General features: G+C 38.2%; 1 protein-coding gene across 1 annotated transcript in view; it reads right to left on the reverse strand.

Annotated features, from left to right (window-relative positions):
• PTPDC1 (protein tyrosine phosphatase domain containing 1) overlaps positions 1–21,662 on the reverse strand; it is a 53,765-nt gene extending 32,103 nt beyond the window's left edge. Inside the window, exon 1 of the mRNA XM_081938159.1 lies at positions 21,512–21,662. The gene's annotated coding sequence lies outside the window, so the exon portion shown is untranslated. The remainder of the gene's footprint in view (positions 1–21,511) is intronic.
• Positions 21,663–21,970: the final 308 nt, after the last annotated feature.

Genomic DNA, 21,970 nt, shown 5'->3' on the forward strand with positions numbered 1-21,970 from the left:
AAGAAAGTTAGAGATAAAAGAAAAAAATATTCGCTTCTAGCGAAGAAATTATACCAGAAAGGGGTGTGGTTTCGATGGCTTATGCCAGAAGGTATGCTAATATTCTGGGAGGACACTAGAGTTAGAATCAACACAACTATGGAAGCTGAGGCCTTCATGGAAAAAAACAAAGTCCTCCTGGATAAATCCGATGACACTACACAGGACACGGGAGGTGCTGGAGCCTTGCTGGTGGGGGGAGAAGAGGCAACACTGAGAAAACTTAGATCACAAAAATGAGCTAGAAAATCTGTTTGATATAAAATGATTGAAATCTTTTGAAGACAAAATGTTAAAATATGCTGACAAATTATTGCTAAGTAGTAACAACTTAATGTATTAATAAATGAAAATTATGAGAATGGGGGGGGGGCATTTCCTGCATAATGTAGCTGTCAAAATTTGTAACCTATCCACCATCCCTTTTCCCGATTATTTTTTGTAAAACCAATAAAAATCTTGTTTTGGAAAAAAAAATAAAAAAAAATATTAATCCATGGTAGACTTACAGATTTAAAATAGATATAACTCTAAAAGGACAAAAAACCCCCCCCAAAAAAATTAGTGGACCAGAAGAATGCCGTTGATATAGTCCAATTGGACTTCAGTAAGGCATCTGATAAGGTAGACCATAACCTACTACTAGATAAAATAGAAGAATGTGGGTTAGACAGCATCATAACTGGCTGACCAACCGCACTCAATGTGTAGTCCTCAATGGAACTGCATCTACATGGAGGGAAGTATGCAGTGGAGTACCCCAAGGCTCTGTTTTAGGCCCAGTACTCTTCAACATCTTCATCAATGATTTGGATGAGGGAATAAATGGGAAACTCATCAAATTTGCAGATAACACCAAGCTGGCAGGAATAGCCAACTCTCCAGAAGACAGGCTTAAGATACAGAAGGATCTTGACAAACTTGAACATTGGGCACTATCTAATAAAATGAAATTCAATGGTGAAAAGTATTCCCGGCACTGTAGTTCACAGTAAGGGGGATGGCAATGGGAGTTGTGAATCTGCAATAAAAAAGAGGGTCCGTTTAAATTTGTCAGCCTCATGGCAAAGAAAATGGCCGCTGCGTAGTCATCCCCAAAATGGCCGCTTGGCATTCCAGCAAATAAATTGGCGGCAAGCCTTGTTTTAAGTAGGTCCTTGCTGCCACAGAACGTTCCCAAATTGGCCACCCAAATCACACAACACTGGCCAGGAATGGCCCTGAAGAATGGCGCCAGTCACGTGCGCTCAATTGTCTTTGTCAACTCTTTCTCAGAGCGCCCAGCAATGGTGGCCGATGTCCGAAAACCCCCTCGGTGCTAATTGCAGCTCAGGCGATCTGCACGATGCGGAGCGGTGGCTGGCTGACTCGCCCCCAAGTCTCTGCTTGATAACGGCCTTCCTGAGCACTGGACTGCGGCAGTGCGAGCATTCAGTTTAGTTTTAACTCCAGCCAGCTGCACTGAGCTTCAAGCCAATTCTCTCCATTGTGGCTACCAGATCTGCCCGCCGAACTGGCAACCCAGCGCCCCTCAGGGGAAAATGAGGTAAACGCTCCTTCCTCCTCTTCACGCTAATTTAGTTGAATTGAAATTTTTGAATAGTAGAAGCCAATTGTAGAATTTAGTAACCTAACTTGATATAAAAGAGAGATTTCAATAATTTGCACTAGAGAAAATGAGGTATCAGCCTAATTGGACCATAGACTGAGAGGAACTGGGCAAAAGGAGTAGAGGCATGGCTGCAACACTTACTCTCAGTCTATGGACCAATTAGAATTGATGATAGCCCGATCGTAGCATCTCCCGCTCCCCATCATGGAGAATGTGAGGACTAGTCATAAAGTTATTTTTTTATCACTGTCATAATACTAGTAGTTGCTAAACAAGGACTACTTGTAGTTTTCAAGTTTGAGTTCTACATTAATAAAAAAAGACCAAGCATGGGGCAAAATATTCTACTGAACATTATTAAAATTCCAAAATAATGGAATATTCTAGATGGCCTTAAATATGAATTATAAACAAATTAATTAGAGATTGATAATATTTCTAGTTGAAGAGGGTTGCATTCGACGATGCAAAGTAGTTAGGGTATTTAGGAGTTACATGATAGTTTTTACTTCTCTTATGTGGGTGAGGAACCCACTCATAGTTTTTGGCGAAGTTGAGCTGCATGCATTCTTAACGAAGATAACCATGCCATTCATAATTTAGTCAGTTTCCTACCTTCTATGGAATACTGTATACCAATCCAATTCCCACTTAATTTTCCAGAGCACAGAGAAGTCCTTTATGCTTACAGAATGTGAAAAATGTTACACATGTATATTAATGAATAATCTGATTCTTAGGATGTTTTCTTTATCATTATTAAAAACATTTCTTTTCCTGAACAGAGCAAAAAGGCAATTGCTTAAACTGTATTGTAAATTATAAACAATACTTATTAGGAAGATGTTCATGTCAACAATTGGTTAATTTTTTTTCAGATTGTTTTTACTCAAGACATGTGGCATGTTATTTCAGGTTATGCTCCTAATTCTCCTGCAGAGATAATGAGGCCATATGTCTTTGGATCATTAGCTGATGGCTAATCAGATCAATTACATTTATCTAGGCAACATGCACCTCTAACTGCTCTCACAGATAAGAAACTCAGGGAGAAGCTTGTTTGATTTTTCCAAATACTATCTTGTTTACACAACTTAAGGAATATTTCATTGCTCTTTATTTATATAACAGTTCTTGCCTCTTTCCTTCAAGATTGTCACCCTGGTTTTCTACAAAAATGATCTGTAATCTTAGAAGCATGGATGAAATGGAATTTTTTCTTCCCCTTATGCTGATTAAAGTCATTTCCTAAGAAGATCATATCTGAAAGATACTAATTGGCAGGATCCAAGTCAATTGAGCTTTTTTCAGGATCTGAAACTACTGTAGTAGAGTTTTCTGGTCAATACCAGCTACGAGATATCTATAGGGAGAGAAGGCTGTCTGTTTCTCTTCACCCCTTTAAAGGTGAAGAGAAATTCCCTGTTGTGAATCATTGTTTCCTTCTAAAACCCCTTACAAAATAGGGCTTTGTGGTCAGGATAGTCAAGTGCATCTGGTTCTGTTCTTTCTATCAGGTCTCGCCCAGAAGATGAATCTGGGCAACAAGTGTCCAGCTCCAGGGTTGCTAGTTCATAATTTTATTCTCTGTTACTTAAAGGATGAATGGAGATGCTCAGTAAAATAATCTATTTGGGACAGCAATGCTTCTAAAATGCAGATTAAGTTCAGCAATAATGATATCTTCATCTAATTTCAAGAAACAGAATCTTTAACACTGTTTGGAGTCAACTTTGTGGATAAAAGTGAATATGACAAAAATGAATCCAGAAAGGCTGTTGCTGTTTAAGTTCTTTAAGCCAATAAGGACTTGTCTTTTAGAGGAGGATTTGACATACTCTAGAAGGAATCATGACCACCTAAAAGAGCCAGTTTTGAGCTGAAAGATTCAACTTTATTGCTCAATGTTCTAGCAGCAGGAAGGATATGCCCAACTATGATATTTCACTGTTCCAATTATACTTCCTGAGTCATTCTGATCTAGAAAATTAACTTTGCTTTCATTATTTAAATATATGTGCGTATGTGTATGCATGTATGTATGTATGTATTATGCCTTTATTATTTAAATGTTTATCAGTTTAATGTATTTAGAGCACAATACTAGCTACACATTAGACATGAGACTAACCATAAAGAATCTGCAGAATTTTCATCTGACTTTAAAAATACAAAAAAGCTGCTCAAGAATACAGTCCTCAACTTATCACTCTTTCAATTAAGGTTTGCAGTGCTCCACAGTCACCACAATTTATGATGGTTTACTTTCGGCTTCCAACAAAAATTGGTCCATAACAAACAATGTATGGTTTGTTGTTGCTAAGTTATTCACTTAATGACTGCCATGGAAAATATTGTAAGATTGAGACCATCATGACTTGCGACTACCTGTTCTGTCCCGTGATTCCAATGAACATGCAGACATGGGCTTGGCTGTCTGCCACGACTAATTACATAGATAAAGCCACCCCTTGGCTAGGAGCCTAGAAAGTTGTCTTCAAGAAACCAAGATTAAATTTACAGAATGCTTCCGCAACAACTCGTATAATGGACTGTTGTTTCCTGCAGATTCCCCTCCCGTCGCTCCACCTATAAACTCTTTGGGAGGGGCCACACCCTTAGCCAGCTGTCCTTACTTCCTTCTATGACGTCTTCTCCACAGCTGTTCCTTTCTCCTATCAATTCTACGCATACACACATCAGGTTCAACCTCCCTCTGTTCCTCCTCACTGCTTCCTCAGATGCCACCTGGTGGCCAACAGGCCTCTCTAGTTCCTGCTCTGACTCCAAACACCCTCCAGAGTCTTCCTCATCCTCCAGAGCAATCCCACAGCTTTAATATCTTTTTAATAGTTATTGATTTGCATGTATTTAATTCCTGTTGTATATTGCTTTGACTATATATTTATGCGAAGACAGAACAGCAAAACCTTGATTTGACAGGTTAACACTTAATAAACTTTGATACTCCGAAGCAGATTTCTGGTGCACATCTCACCAACATAATGAATACGTCTCACACAATAAACATAGTCCATGCTGTCAAATGTAAACTAATTTTGAAACAGAAGTGGTGGCAAATGATGTCACCAAAATTTGAGGTAATTCTCTGTAATGATGTACTTTAATGGGCAGTTGGAAGTAATCAACAACCCCATTAGTCCATTAAAGATTTCACCATACATAAAATATTAATTAATAATAAACATAGTATTATGAAAAAAGTACAGGAATATTGTTATTTCATCATTTAATTAATTTAATCCCAGTTAATCCTAGTACCTATTCTATAGACTTTTATGAATTCTTCTCCTGTAAAGTATTATATTTAGAATCATAGTATTAATGTATAAAAAGATTTGCATTCGAAAATTATAGTTTGCTATCCATCTACTGTACTATTCTATAGATATTTTATTATAATGCTTCTATCTTTAGTAAGACTGAGTAATGGGATATACTCAGTGGTAGAATTTGTTTGTAATAACTGTTTTCTTTTATCTTAAAAAAAACCTATGATGTTAATATTATGGGCATCACTTTAACAGATTTTTTAAACTTATTTTCAGTATCCAGTACTATATTCCTTGCACTACTCTTTCATTTATTTTATTTTTTCTAAACACTAGGTTTGGCTTTATTGACCAGACAATCATTAACAGATTTAACATACCTAAGTAAATGTACAGTTCTCAAATAGTATTTAGGAGGTTTCGGGGGGGGAGGGGGAGATTCTTGCAGAGCCTAAATCATCAAGAATTTTAATCTCAGTTCTTTGTTAATCATATTTCCTTTTTTTATCCTCATCTATTTAAGAAAAAATCAGTTCTATTCTTTTTAACAAAGTGAATTACAAATATAAGACATAACTCAGAATGGTTCAGTAGCTGTTTATGAATTGCTCCAATCATAAGCAATTGACAAGCTTTTAAAAATCAAGATAAAATACTGGGTCCACTATGAATCAGAATTATGAATTAACTGAAATAGACTTACATATCTGAATTCAACAGAACAGTGTAAAAGCTTAGTTCAAATGTTCAAAGATGTTGGTGGACCACATACAATAAACAGGCCACATTCTCTTCATCCCTTTCCTAGGCTTAGAATATTGCAGGATATGCCAGTAGTGGGTTCAGGATCCCATTCCAACCGGTACGATTGGAACGGGCCCGGCGGCATCCACATGGATGCATGCAGTGCGCGCATGTGTCTTAGCGCCTCCGTGAGTTTCCGCGATGCTCCAGCTGCTCAGCGGAGCATCGCACAGGTGCTGTATGCGCCTTGCGCATAAGCCTTAAAACACCAGTAAGGAGCTCAGACGGGTGGGTGGGCCCTCCGGAGCACCGTACCAGAACAGTATCCGGTGCTCTGGACTGGCTCCGCTACGCCCGTACCGGGGCGTATCGCCTGCAACCCACCACTGACCTAAGCAAATGAAGGGTGTGTGTATTTTTCATTGTTTATCATTGTTTACAAAGTCAATAAGGGCAGGTGACCAAATAGTAACAACAAAGAACAAGCTACAGAGCACTCCTGCTTCACAATAATAAGTGGCTCTTGGCAGATACCCATTAATACCTGATATTAAACCTGCCATGGACCATGGGGAAAGATCCCATACTTTCCCAGACTGGCTTAGTCCAGATTGCAAAAACAAAGATATAATCAAGAAAGTTTTACTATAGACCAATACAGTAGGACGCAGTAGCTGAAGCTTCTTTTTAAGACTCAATGGTATTATTTCACTGGCATAAGGAAAGAGAGTCAGTGTGTATATGTATACTAAAAATCCAAAATAATACAAGAAAGAAAGAAAAAGATTTTGGGATTAACAGGTGGTTATTAAGAGCTTATATGATACTTATAAAAGAGGATTACATTATATTTTATTATGGTGTCAACATATAAACCCTTATGGTTTTAATACTGAAGCTTGACATGTGGCTCAGGTTTTTAAAAAGTACTTACATATAAGGCTCAGATTTTTAAAAAGTACTTACATATAATTCTAACATTCAAAACAGGACATAAGGAATGTTACGTATAGAAAAAAAATTACTGTGCTTTTTTAACAATATATTTTAAGCAGTATATTGGTTTTGAATCTCTCTCTTTCTTTCTCTGTCTCTCTTTCTGCATGCACCCACAAAATGAAGACTGGATAATTAAGAAACTACAAAGGAATTACAGAGGTAGTTCTGTGACAGGTTTTCTCTCTCTTTAAATTCTGCATGCCACCTAATGTCAAGGCTTGAATTTTAAAGGAACAAAGAGAAAAGGAACATGATTCAGTTACATACTGAATACAAGTAATAACTGAGGGTGCAGATTAAAACAGTGAATAATCAATGGGGTTGTCATGAATTTTTGTCAATGGTAATGGGGGATAATTAACAATAGTCAATTAGGGAGGGAAGATTAGCCATTCAGAAATGCTTTGGTTTTGCTAGTTCAATTCTCAAGACATTTTTTTCATCCATGGTAAAACTCAAAAGCTTTCAATTTTAACTTTTAAATAAATGCTTGTGCTTTCTCCTACTGAAATCAAGTTAAAATCTGATCCTGAATTGAATTAGCTACCACCTATGTTAACTTTATAACAGGAATGATATATCTCTTCTCAGGAATGCTCACAACTTTGTTCCCAACTTGATTTTGTGAGGGGCTGGGAAAGGAAGTTATCAGGAGAAAAAAAGCACTAGATATTTAATACAGATTTAAATGGAATAAAGCTTTTAAAGTGTAAAAATATGTTACATAAAGAGTAATATATTGCTCAGTATACCATATTAACTGAATCAATAATACAGCAAAATTATTCCACAATCTTATCTGAGTCCATCAAGGAATGAAAACACAGCCAACTTCAACTCCCCAACCAAAGAAAATCAAAGGAACTACTGCAGTTCATAGCCATACAATTATTAAAAAAAGGAAGCAAGCAAGATTTTACATTATTGGTGTATTTTTTATTTGTGCATTATTGTGTATTTTTATATTGTTGTTTTATATTGTGAGCCACTCATTTGCTTTAGAGATGGCAAGTATCTAAATCTAATAAAATACCTTAAATAAATAAAACTGTTTTTCTTTTCTTTTTGAAGACTTTATGTTGCTCTGGGAAGATTCTCTATGAATGGACCTTTTCAGAAAATATTTTGCATTTAGGTATCTGACAGTCACTGAAAAGCATCATAGTCTAACAAAATATATAGTACTTGCAAGGACATTCACAGCATAAATCCTTAAGTTGTGATCAATAGAAAAAACAGATAAATATACAATAGTAGCATCTAATATATAACAAGTGGAAAGTTATACCATGTAAAGTACTCCAATTAGTTCTTGAAGTGAATTTAGAACTGTCACTACTTAATGCTGCACCAAAGGTCATTGAATAATGGTATAAAGCAGAAGTGGGTTCCTGCCGGTTCTAACTGGTTCAGTAGAAGAGGTTCGTCAAATCTACCATACCGGTTAGAAGAAATTCCACCGGTGGACCTGGAAGTAAGTTCCGGAATGCCTGCCCCAATCCTGTCGCTCGCTCACCCCGACCGTTCCGTCGCAGCTTGCTCGCTCACCCGCCCATCTGTACTAAACTAGCCCAGCCCTCTGCTCACTGATTGGCTGGAGTCCAGCCAATCAGTGAGCGGGCTGGAGTCGACCTGCCCGCCTCTAACACCCATTTAAACGCACGGCGCCAACAGCCAACATCCCAAGCAGCTGTCGCATCGCGCTTGCTGATCGGGTCCTCCCTTCATTTCGCTTCGCCTTCCAGCAGCTTGCTGCTTCCCTCAGGTAAGCAACTAACTGCGAGGGGGGGCGGTAGGAGGCTAGCATACGCCAGCTCACGACTTTCGCGAGGGAAGGCCTTCAATTATTGTGTGTCGAATACTTTTAACTGGTTTTATTTTAGATTATTGTGTGTGGAATACTTTAAAATGGTTTCATTTTAAATCATTGTGTATGGAGTATTTTAAATGGTTTTTAAGGATTTTTTATTTATAGAATATCTTTCTTTTAAATTATTTTTAGGGAATTTTTATTTATTTATTGTTTATAGAATGTGTTTATTACAAGAAATGTTCCTTTTTGCAAATGTTTTATTTGTGATGCAATATGTTGCTTTTAAGTGTGCAGGTTGGTGCATGGTTTATGTGTCTCAAAGTGGCTGCTTTTCTATGGGCAGGCCAGGTTGGTGCAAGGCAGCTTTGCCAGCTTTTGTGTATTTCTGTGTGATACCTGGTTGTTTAGGTAATTGTGGTTCCTGGTTCTGTGAGCTTCCTGGCACTGTCTTTTATAATTTTACACAATGCCTTGATGTTTTTTATTCCAGTGGCTTTGTCTTTCCTGTCCTTAGGGTTAGGGGAAAAACTGGTTTCATCTGCAGTCTTTTGGGGGAAATTGTTATTTTTTGGTGTTTTCCTGGCATTGTCATAGTTTGTTTGTGGGGGTGTGTAACGTCCCACACTTATCTACACATTAATAATCATCAAGTACTAATAATATTTCCTTATACATTTTAGTGACCTTTCCTTACATAATTGGTGTTTTCTTTCATACTTTTAGATTTCTAATTTCTGTTTCTGTTAGTTAGCAATTGATAAAACAAATCTCACATGAAAAAGTATTCGAAACCTTCTTGATTTTAATTGTCAATTTATTCATTCCTGCACATTCTAATATTTATTCATTTTCATATCTTTGTTTTTCCATTGTGCAAACACAATTCCATCAGCTGTTAACATGTGTAAAATTAAATATGTATTGTATTCTCTTTGAAATGCCCAACAAAATATTACTGGTTTTAAATCTATATCTTGCTTTACCATTGCTTCTAACCATGACTCTTGAATAGCTACTTGGTCTGCCCTAAATACTGAACCTAATTCATTTATTCCTGTTTTTTGAACTGAGGAATAAATTTCGGAAAAAGAAATCTGTATTGCTCTGTGAATCTACCTATGACATTCATTCTTGATCTAACTTCTTAGATGAAAAATTATATCTTTCCTGTTTGTTGGGGGACATCCTTCCTGAAAAGACTATACATTGTTGGGTAAAAATAGAGCTCCCTTCTGTTACCTGTAGTGTCGTCCTCAGCTTACAACCACAATTGAGTCCAATGTTGTTTTATTTCTTCTGCAGTTCGTATTATTTAGCAGGATGAAGAGGCAACAGAGTATGACTGCTAGGACAGTCATCTTTCCTATGTAAGTAGCTGTTTTATTGCTTTGTGTGCTTGTTTCATCCTTAATATAGTAATGCAAGCAATTAAAGTCTTCCTTTCTGTATCTCTTTGTGCAGGCCATTCATTGGAGCAAGGAGGTCAGTGGGTGACTTCAACACACAAAAGGACAGTAATCTTCCTTTTCTATTATTTTGTGTGCTGGTTTCATCCTAATGCAGTGCATGCAATGAAAGAGTTCATTTCTGTGTCTCTTCTTTGTGCAGGCCATTCATTGGAGTCAGTGATATTGAAGACTGGCAAGGACAGTCATCTTCCTTCTGTAAGTAGCTCTTTTATTGTTTTGTGTACTTATTTTAATCTTATTTAAGTAGTAAGTACACAAAATAATAAATTTCCTTTTTTATATCTTTTTGTAGATCATCCATTGGGGCAAAGAATTCAGCGACATTTTCTTGGCCACTCCCACCCGGTCACATGACTGCCAAGCCACTCCCATCCTGTCACATGACTACCAAGCCACACCCACCCGGTCACATGGCCGGTAAGCCACTCTCACCCAGTCACATGGCCGGCAAGCCACTCCCACAAAGCAGGCCACACCTACATAAGAGTTTCCAAAAAAAATTGAAACCTACCACTGGTATAAAGTGGCATTTGAACTTGAAGTGTTATATTTCCCTTGGTAACAGCCATTACTTCAAACCCGAGTCACTGTATTCCAGGCAGAAATTTTGATATAGAGAAGTAGCAGAGAAAACTACAGCATTCAGTACTGTAATGTATGCATTAAAGTCCACAGATTTACACTATGAATGTTGGCATATATAAAGTATGTATCTTTGGAAAAATAAAAATTCTTTCTTCTAAGATGCCAGACAAACCCAGAACAATATTTTAAAATAACATAAGTAAAAAGTATTCCAACATCCAAGAAAATCCCTTTCCTTACTAAAAGGCATTCTTTATCTGTTTTAATCATAGATTTTACTTATTTATTAAACTTAATGGTAACACTGTCATCATGGCTTACAATATATCAAAAAGTATAAAGTTATATTATTCAGCATTTGGAAATGGCTTATATTTAAAAGCAAAAATATTAATTAGCAATATATAATCAAATTGCCAGAATACTATCATATCCTAGCAGAGGCATGTCTAAAGTCCGGCCGGAAGGCCAATCGCGGCCTGTTTTCAAATTTCGAGTGGCCCGCAGCCTCTTCTCCCCACCAGCTCAGCCACTCACTCATCCCCGCCGGCTGGTGTTTTTTCCTTCACCACACATTAATGTTAATGATTTAAAGAATGTCAGGCTGAATGGTTGGCCCCACAAATTTTCACCTCACCAAATCTGGCCCTCCTTGCAAAAAGTTTGGACACCCCTGCCCTAGCATAACAATGTTCAGAAATTTTGCAGTAAGCTGAACACGTTTTCATCTAAAAATGAACATTAAAAACCATAATGGAAGATTAAGGAATTGTACATTAAAATTGCTTCACAAAATAAAAATATTTTCACTTTTTCCAATTTTATTAGAATCACCAGTTTGTATATGGATTCAATAACTACACCTATATTTTTCTTTTATAACTTGCCTATTTTTCAACAAATTGATTACAGTTCTTTTATATCTGCACTTTTCATAAATCCTAATTTTACACAGAATTTTACACCCTAACCTTACTTCAAATGAATTTTAAGAAGCAATGCACAATAATTTCACGTTGCCTCACTTACCTGTAACCCAGGAAAAAGAACTAGTAATGGTGGACTCTTCCATTACGCTCAGTTCTGCTTAATCACAAAAACTAAACCATGATAGAGGATCTGCTTGCACCATAAGGTTACTAAAGGAGCACTGCAGTTTTTGCTGTGCTTAATTGGATTTATAAAGATAATCTTGGAAGAGTCATTAACAGCTTAGTTTATTGTGCTGTGCTGCCTAGTAAGTACAAAATACAATACTAATATTTATCTAGATTGAAACTGCATTCAATTTTATTTTCTATTCTTCTCATTTTATGGTATTACATATTATTTTGTATTTATTTTGTCCATTATAAATTAAACCTTGAAAATGTCAAGTTATGAGATAAAAACATAGCTAACAAATAAAAAGAGAATAACCCAAGGTTATTAAGTGATTAATATCACTTTTAAAGAAAAATCATAATGCAACATTTTTACTATTTTGAAATCCAATTGATTTTAAATTGCCAAGTTTAATAATATGATATTAATTATAAATATATAATAAGCATACCTTTATGAAAAATTAATTTTATTGCTTTAAAAAATAGAAAATGAAAAAAATAAACACAAAGTTAATATAATGCGAATACACATAAAACTATGCATAAAAACTGCTTTCAAACTTTAAAAATGCAACAGAAAAGGAGAAAAAGTATAAAGTGTCATAGCCATTAACAGTTGCCATCCTATATATATTTATCTAATGTAAATATTATTCAAGTACATATATATTCATTTCTAATATATTTATAAAAATATCATTCATTTTTAATTTATATTTTGCATGATTTTATGACTGCCTATCTAGATCCAGATTTACAATACAATCCACTGTTTCTATTCAGTTCAATAGACTGAATGCAAGTGCATTCAATTTACTTCTGCTATATTAACATTCTTTCTGAAATGTTCATTATTTAGAAAGAAAAAACAAATCTTTAATAACTCTTATCTGCTGTAGACTACATGGCCAATGGTAAGGGAGCATGAAAGTAGTAACCCCAACATACTCTTCTCTTGTCTGACAAAATATAACCTAAATATCTTAATCTAATTAAAGTAAATATAGTAATTGAAATGAATAAAAGGATAAAATAAATGCAGCTGCCAAAACCTGATAAAGTAAATACCGTGTTTTTCGGACTATAAGACGCACCAAGATTTTGAACAGGACATTTTTTTTAAAGGGGGGTTTGCCCAGTCCAGCCCCCAGGAGCACTCTGCAGGCCTCCCAAACCCTCTGCATGCCCAGTTTTTTATGACAAATGGGGCATACAGAGTTTGAGAGGCCTGCAAAGTGCTCCTGGGGGCTCGGGAAGGGGGCAAAAACAGGCCTGTTTTTTGCAAAAAAAAAAGGGGGGCGTGCAGAGGGTTTGGGAGGCTTGTAGAGTGCTCCTGGGGGCTGGGGAGTGCAAAAACGAGCAAAAAATGGCATGTTTCTGGCAAAAACAGTCCAATTTCTTGCAAAAAACGAGGGGTGCAAAGAGTTTGGAAGGCTGCAGAGTGCTCCTGGGAGGTGGGGAGGGAAAAAATACCCCCGTTTTTGTGAAAAATGGGCCTGTTTTCAATCATTTTTCCCTCCCCAGCCTCCAGGAGCACTTTGCAGGCCACCCAAACCCACTGCGCATCCATTTTTGCGAAAAACGGAATGCTCAAAGCAGGGTTTCGGGAGGCCAAAAATGCTATATTCAGTGTAGAACCCAGATTTTCACCTTCTTTTTGGGGGGGGGGGGGAGATGCATCTTAAACTCTGAAAAATACTGTAATTTTGGACACTGTATCAGAACTCAAACCTCCCCCCCAGTAAATTGCATGTAGAGCAGTCTATAAGCTGAAATGAAATTGTATTTTAGCAACAAATGTGCTTGTTCTGATGATTGTCCATTTTACATTACTGACAATGTATGAGTCACTGTATTCATTATGATGTAATTCCACTAGAATATGGTAATTTAAATTCACAGAATTTTAGAGAAAAGTATTTATTCTAATTATGCAAACATTAATTTCTAGGCAGCTATTGTATGTATGGGGCCTAATTCTGCAATCTAATTAAGTCTAAAAATATTGCATCAACTAACGATTTGTCTCTGACTACTAGGCAAAAACTCTTTGAGTTTCTAATAAAGGTACGGCTTTGGCTCATTGTAGTGAGCGCATTTAAAAGTGCAAAACAATCTTCTACTTTTCCTAAAACTACATTTTTAAAATGTAAAAAAAGAAGCATAAAATCTTGGCTCTGATCACATATATGAACACATCTCCATCCATTCTTCATTATCTTTCTCACTGTTACTTTTGACCTGTCAAAAGCCTTTGGTCACTAAAAGGTTTCCTACCCTGCTTTTATTTTAGTGTCATTTTCTTTGTTACTAATATTTGCAGTTTTACACGTTGACCTTCACTCCAGAGCCAGATCTGGTGACATCATCGGTAAATGATTTGAGAAAATGAGAATAGTCTTGCCGATCTTAGTCCCATCTAGCCATTTCACATTAGGCAAACCTAGGGAGAGCTCAGTGGGACCGTATGGAAATACCAGAGCAGAATAATTAACAGGATAAAAGGTAGTAGTAATAGTAGTACAATAATGTCAAACCACTTCAATATTGTTGCCAAGGAAACAGCGTGGATGAGTATATTTTTCAGGATCTGAGCTTGAATTGAGGGATTATCTTTTTTACCTCTTCAATAGATATTTTTGCATAAGAACAATACGAATGCAATAGCTGGTTCTATTCACAGACACTCTATGTAAGTATGAATTAGGTAAGGGAGAGATACAGTACAATCTTATCTTCACTTAAAATAAAATTTCATTTTCTATTCATTCAGTTTCTATTCATTCAGGTTTCTATTCATTCTCAAGTAGATTGAATGTGTATCGATATCTCCGATCATCACTGCATGATCTGCAGCAGAAGATGGCTTGTCTCTCAGGGATTCAAGGACCAGTGGGAATGCCATTCACACAAGGCAAAATCAAACAATTATTACTAACAATTAGTACATTACTTGATGTACACTAAAAAATTGGCTTTAATTACTATTCCGATATCCAAACACTGTATCTTTCTTTTTAATGTATGAATAGCCATGTTTTAAAAATATCACAAGCCATCAGTGGAGGTTCTCAAGAAAAAATTGAACAACAATTTGTCAGGGATGGAATAAGGACTCATGCCTAGGGCAAGGCAGGAGTCCTTATTCAATCCCTGACAAATTTGAAAGTCTCCAAGGTTGCTTCTAGTCCTATGATTCTATTGTTCTGGAAATAAGTAAATATTAATAGGTACTCTACCACATGAGAGAAAATACCCATGAATTCAGCCACAAAGCATGGAAAGTATTACAAAAACATCCCATTTTACTGATTTGGAACAATATCATGCAAATAAGTCATTTAAAAATGACTTATGAGTTGTTGCTCTTGAAGACAGTCCAGATATAATATAATAATAATAAATAATAAATTTGGATTTATTAGCCGCTCCCTTTCCAGGTAGGACTCGGGGCGGCGTACAATGGAGCATAAAACATAAAAAATATATAACAACACCAAACGTACATACATACGCAACATACCTACATACATACACGGAGGAGGAAACAAATTACATCAATAGACAGTTAAAAATCAACTTTAAAATACCCCAATTGTAAAAACCCAATAAAAATTAATATTTAAAAACAATTTAAAACAGTTTGGAGGAATGGGAAAATTACGATTGCGATTGAGCCAGGCCAGATAATTGAAAGAGGTGGGTCTTCAGCTGTACACGGAAGGAGCGGAGATCGGAAGTAATCCTGATGTCACGGGGGAGGTCATTCCACAGGGCTGGGCCCATCACAGAGAAGGCTCTGCTCCTGGGTGTCGCCCCCCGACACTGTTTGGCGGACGGCACCCGGAGAAGTCCCTCTCTGTGTGCGCGAATTGGTCGTAGGGATGTGTGGGGCAGGATGCGATCCTGCATATAACTAGGCCCTGTGCCATGGAGCGCTTTAAAGATCATAATCAAAACCTTGAAACGCACTCGGTAGACCACAGGCAGCCAGTGCAGCTCGTGCAGGAGAGGTGTTACAGGGGAGTATCTAGTCCTCCCCATAATCACCCGCGCGGCCGCGTTCTGGACCAACTGTAGTCTCCGAGTGCATCTCAAGGGAAGCCCCATGTAGAGAGCATTGCAGTAATCCAGGCGAGACGTCACTAGCGCATGGGTGACTGTGCGTAGGGCATCCCGGTCCAATAAGGGGCGCAATTGGCGCATCAGGCGAACCTGATGGAACGCCCCCCTTGCCACGGCTGTTACATGGTTGTCCATGGACAGCCGGGCATCCAGGAGGACGCCCAAATTGCGCACCTGTTCCATGGGGGCTAGTTGGACGCCCCCGATGGCCAGAGATGGAAGCACCTGGTTGAACCGGGAGGCCGGAAGCCACAGCCACTCCGTCTTGGAAGGGTTGAGTTTTAGTCGGTTGCCATCCATGCCATATTTCTGTTAGTACAAAACGCCGGGACAATACAGGTACTCTTTGGTTAACTATGTAACTGGGACTAGCATTTCCATTGCAAAGCAACATGGTTGCAAAGCCAGATATCACCTGAGTACATTGCTTAGTGACAATAGCAGCAGTTCCCATTGCTGTTGTTAAACAAGGGTTGTTAAGTGAGACTGTCCTCCCAACTCCTTCTGGTTTTCAACAATAAAAGTCAGTGGAGAATTTAGCAGGAAATTCCAAGTCCCAGATGACTGGTAAGTGGGCAGGTAAGTGGCTGCTCCCAGGTGGTGAATGGTGCACAAGGAGACATTGATCAGTGGCATGAGTGTGATAGGGCTTGGGGTGGCCACTGCCAAGTGTTGGAAATTTGTGGGAATCTGGCAGGAAAGTTCACAAATAGTGACTACCTACTATGGAACAATGCAATTGTCGTAAATGCAAGCCAGTTTCAAAGTGCTCAAATAACAATCACATGGATGCTACAGGAATGCTGGAACAGCCATTATTTCAAAGACCGATTCATAAGTAGAACTCATATGAGCACCACTGTAATTCAACCAGATGCTGAACAAGTGGTTGTTACTTGCAATACTAACTGGAGCTGAGCATTTCAGACACAAATATAACGAAGTCCTTCAGAACTGACAGGTGTGCAAACATACTACCTTTCTGCAGTTCCTTAAAGCAGCTGCATCTATTCACAGGATCACATGGTCATCCACAGCAGGGCAATATCAGAAAAAATGAACTTGCTTTAAAAGGAAGCAGATTGAAGTTGAATGCATGTCTCTGTGTATTCTGAAGCAGCTTTCTTCTTTTGAATCAGAAGCAGTCAACACTTGGTATTTACTGAAAATGTCCAAGCATATGGTGCTGTTACTGTGCTATCTTTACTGATTCCTGATTTGCTTCTACGGTCCATTGAAAGTGCTATTTTTAAGAATAAAGCATTCATGGAACTATAATTTTTGCAGTGTTGTTGCATACTCACATTGGCAAATGGCTGCTCAAAGTGGGCATAGTACCATCCTCGAAAAATGCAATGTCATTCATAGAAAGTTTTTGACAGCTCTTAATTTGCTGGATTCTGATATCCGATAAGGATTTTTAAATTCTATTTAGTCTCCCCCATCGGCACCTTACTATGCTTATTATAGGTATATTAGTTTTAGATTTTTGGAGATTAAGCATTGCACTATTTACTTTTGCATATTACATTTTTCTGATACTTTTAATGCTGAAATGTATTGTTTTAATCATTTTTTAACATGTCTAACCCTGAAACTTATGGTAACTTTAAAGATGCTTATGTATAATATTGCCTGAATAATCAATGTGTTTTGTATTAACCATAAGGGAACAGAACAGTAATAATTTTTAACTAACATAGGCTAGATGCCAACATGGGAAAATTAACTACATAGAGAAATAAACTGCAATTCTGGCCGTTTTGTTTATAATGTGTTTCTGAATTAAGTTGTGCATTCTTTACGCAGGAATACTTAAATAGTGCCTCATTTGTTTATATATTCTCTTGTTATCTAACACATACAATTACCACAAGAGAGTTACCGTTGAGAAAGAAGATGAAAATATTGCTTCAAAAGCAATTGAAAGTGCTTGGTTTAATTGTACATACTATCCTGAGACCAATTACCCCACAGGTTTGGCACCCAGTTTTTATAGGCAACAATGCAAAGCTGCTAAAACAAGTTTCTCTCTAATAAACTAAGCATCAAAACAACAGTACAAAAGAAAAAAAATATTTTTCTGTCATCAGTATGCTATCTAGTCTATCACCTTTTATTATTTGTTAATGCAGAAAATGGTAATATGTGTAAAATAACATTAAAAATGAAGAATTCAAGGGCAGTTTTTATAAATGTAGTATACACACACCCTGTAATTTGAATCAGTTTTAATAAACTCCAAAAAATTGGTAATATAAACAATAATGTCGGAGTTCCAGTTCCGCCGGCGGCGGCGGCGGGCAGCTCTTTGCCCGCTCCGGCTTCCCGGTGGGCTTCCCCACTCCTTGGGGGGCACAGGACACCCCACAGAGGGGTCCTGCCGGAGGGGCGGCATCGCAGAGGACTCCTGCAGCGGCGGCGGCCGGCGGGAGGTCTCTCGCGCGCCCAAGGCACCGGGGAGCAAGCCCGGAGGGCGCTTCGCGTTTCTGCGCCTCGCGCCTCGCTATAAGCCGACTGGAGAATGCAACAATAGAAGGAAGCGGCTGCAGGGCGGTGAGGTTGCTTCTCTCTTCATTCCCTACTTTGCATGAAGAACTATTCAGCTTTTTAAAAAGATTTTTACTTTCGGAGCATTTTGGAGGCGCGGCTGGAGGGAGGGGGGTTCCCCCCCCCCTTGGACAAGCGGCGAGGAACAATTCTGCTCTCAGCCCCCGGGGAAGGAGGAGGGGGGAGAGCCAACGAATGAAGCCTCACCCAGGCTGAGATGATTTTCTCTTCAACTTATTTCTACATATTACTGTGATTTGAGGACTTTTGGAACTTTTTAAAACTTTGTTATGCCTCTGTGCCCAAAACTGGCAGGGCAAGATGGCACACTTCCGTTGTCTTTATGAACTGTGAAACCTGACTCCACCTTTAAAATTCAGGCTTCCGGTCTTTGTCTCCGTGTCTCCCAGAGGAATCTCTTGTGGATTGGTATTTTTTAAACTTCCTAGGGGAAATTTTCTATCTACTGCCAGATTTATTAGAGAGACTCTCTTCTGCCTGGCTCTTCTGCTCCCGAGACTCACCTGGCTACCCTTCTTTTCTAACTGTCTATCTTATATATGGACTGAACTTCTAACGTTATAAAGGATGGCATCTAAAAGACCACCTCCTGGAAAACCTGGCTTTGCCACTTCTGCTCCAACATCCGCAACATCCAGTCCAGCCACACAGTCAAAGATATCAGAACTGATGCAACCTAAGACTACAGAGATGGACTTTCAACAAATGCTTCAACAAATTTTACAGGGCCAGGAGGAAATTAAGAAACAGCTAAGGGAAATGAAAGATGAAATTAAAGAAAATCAAGCCCAAATATATAAGAACTCACAAAGACTGAATCTTGTGGAAGGGGAAGTGGAGGAGGTGAGGGGGGGGGGGTAGAAGCTGTGCAGAAAGGGAACAAAGATCTTGACATCCAACAGATGAAAATAGAATTTGAGAGAATGTCCTATTACCTTAGATTTCAAAATGTTATAGAAGAAGATGGGGAAAACATAAAGGACATCATGACAAACATCCTGGCTGACTACACACACAAAGAAAAACAACAGATGGGGTGGGATATAGACCTGGTTTATAGAGTGAACTCAGCTTATGCTAGAACACACAATGTACCTAGGGAGGTTCACATTAAATTTCTTAGAAAAAGCACAAGAGATGAAATTCTGGGTGTACAGAGGGGGCAAGCATTGACATACCATGATATGGAGATAACCATTCTGAAGCAGATCCCTAAGAAGATTAGAGAAAAAAGGAAGAATTATTCGCAATTAGCGAATAAATTATACCAGAAAGGGGTGTGGTTTAGATGGTTGATGCCTGAAGGTATGCTGATATTCTGGGAGGAGACAAGAATCAGAATCAACTCACCCATAGAGGCGCAGGCCTTTATGGAAAAAAATAAAACACTCCTAGAAAAAACACAAGACACTACAACGGACACACAGGACATGGGAGGGGCCAGAGCTCTGCCAGTGGAGGGAGATGGGGCAATAGCAAGAAGACTCAGATCACAAAAATAAACAAGAAAATCATATTATTATAAACTGACCGAAAGTGATAATGGAATTATATCTGGATTTTATACTGTAATGTCTAATCTGATTGAATTTAGTAATAGAACTAATATGCTGATTGTAATCAATTATATTCCAGCGCATTATATATAAATGTATACTATGAGTATGGAGGGAGGGACGCCTGCCACATTTTGCAACTGCCAAAATTTGTATACCTGTCCATTTACCCTTTTCCCTATAAATGTTGAAAAACCAATAAAATTTTTATTAAAACAAACAATAATGCCATCCAAAAATCACCAAACCTCACAAATGAAAATATTTATGTATAAAACAGATCATATATTTAAGTGCAAAGTAAGGATGAAACATTTTATTATGAAATAATGACAAAACCACATCATTGAAGAAATACACTCCTATCTCAAGACATATATAATTCTTTGAACTTCACAATATTTTAATACTGCTTAATTCCACCAATGGGATTATGCAAGTACCAATGAATTAGATGAATTGTCACAATTTGCACTCACAGCTTTTTTTAATGAGGTGGAACAGGGGCATTTCTTTGCATCCCATATAAGGAGGTAAATTACTCGAAGTAAAATGTAGTATTAAAAAAAAGGATGGATCAATCTTTTTATTTTAGGCAGTAAAAATCTTAAGAATAGTTTCATTATTATGTGTTTTCCTACATGGTCAGCTTTTCTGAGCCACTAAATGAAAGGGAGAAATTAAATCTTATATTGCACAGGAAAAATCTGGAAAAAAGTTCAGTGAACATTCTGGTCAGTTCTGGCCTCTTAAGATTTTTTAAAAGATTTTAATATGTAAATGAAATTTTCAAAAAATAACATGTGATTGGTTCAGCGCCATTATTTTTAACTTACCTCAATGGGAATATAAAATGGATGTTTGTCTCACATAAAAGTCAATAATGGGACTTTAGAATACTTAATGTTGGAAGAACAAATACCAAAGTTATGGTATTTCTGCAAGAGGAAATATAATATTACTGCCTGGAAACAGCCAAAAGCAAATTGTAAAAAAAAAACCCACCCTGTACAATTGGAATATTTAACATTGAATGCTTTGAAAAGAGTAAAAAAAAATCTGAACACAGATTTCCAACAGCAGTTCAAATGAAGCTAACAGCTATCAAGCACTGAGGGGTATCTTTATTTATATGTATATATTATGTATATATTTATATGTATATAATATGTATATATTTGTGTTGTATTTGTACTGATAAATAAATAAAGGGAGACTAGTATAGATCTATTTCGGGTTGTAACACAAATACATATGTATATATTTATACATACACACACACACACCTGTTTGCTTCTATTTGGAGTAGCAGGAAATGAAGAAGACAATATAGAATGCTCAAGTGTTGAGAAGATGAGCACTTAAGACATCCACACAGACTATCTTCACTTGTAAAAAAAATAATAATGAGGAGGAGGACCAATTCGAGAGCTGGCCCAGAGGCAGGCAGGGAATATCGGGGGCGGGGAGTGAAGAGAGGCCACAGGGCCCTAGCAAACCCCAGCACCGAGGGGGCTGAGCCTCGGTGAAAACCAGCTTGGAACAACTGCGAGATGCGAGCCGCCGCCGAGGAAGACCGACACGCGACATCAAACTCACCGGCGAACCCACCTGATCAGGGCCGGCGCCCGGAGAACCCCATCAGGCGCTCCTGCACCTCCTCCCGGCGCCGGCCCAGACCGGCATTGGAGAAGGCCCGCAGGAGGGGAGGAGATGGGCGGCCGCGGCGAAGGAAAGGCATCGGCGGCCGGGGAAGGGAAGGAGCTGCCAGCGCGCCTGCGTGGCGCGGGAAGCCGCCTTTGCGGGCCTGGTCTTGTGGCGGGAAATGTGAAAACCTTCACTGAGATGCTCTTCCAAGGGCCTGGACTGTGTTATGCTGCACAAAGTCACGGCTGTTAGCCTTTCCGTTTTGGGTGTAGAGTAGACTGAACGCTCCTTTATATTCAACCTTTGCAGTGAAAAATTTCCAGTTGAAGGCTGGGACTTAACATCTAAATATTTGCCCTCCCTCACCCGCACTGCCCCTTTTGTCCTTATTGCCTGATACCCAGCAACCAG

Source organism: Natrix helvetica (genome assembly GCF_964273705.1).
Source record: "Natrix helvetica genome assembly, chromosome: 1".
Taxonomy (NCBI): Eukaryota; Metazoa; Chordata; class Lepidosauria; order Squamata; family Natricidae; genus Natrix; species Natrix helvetica.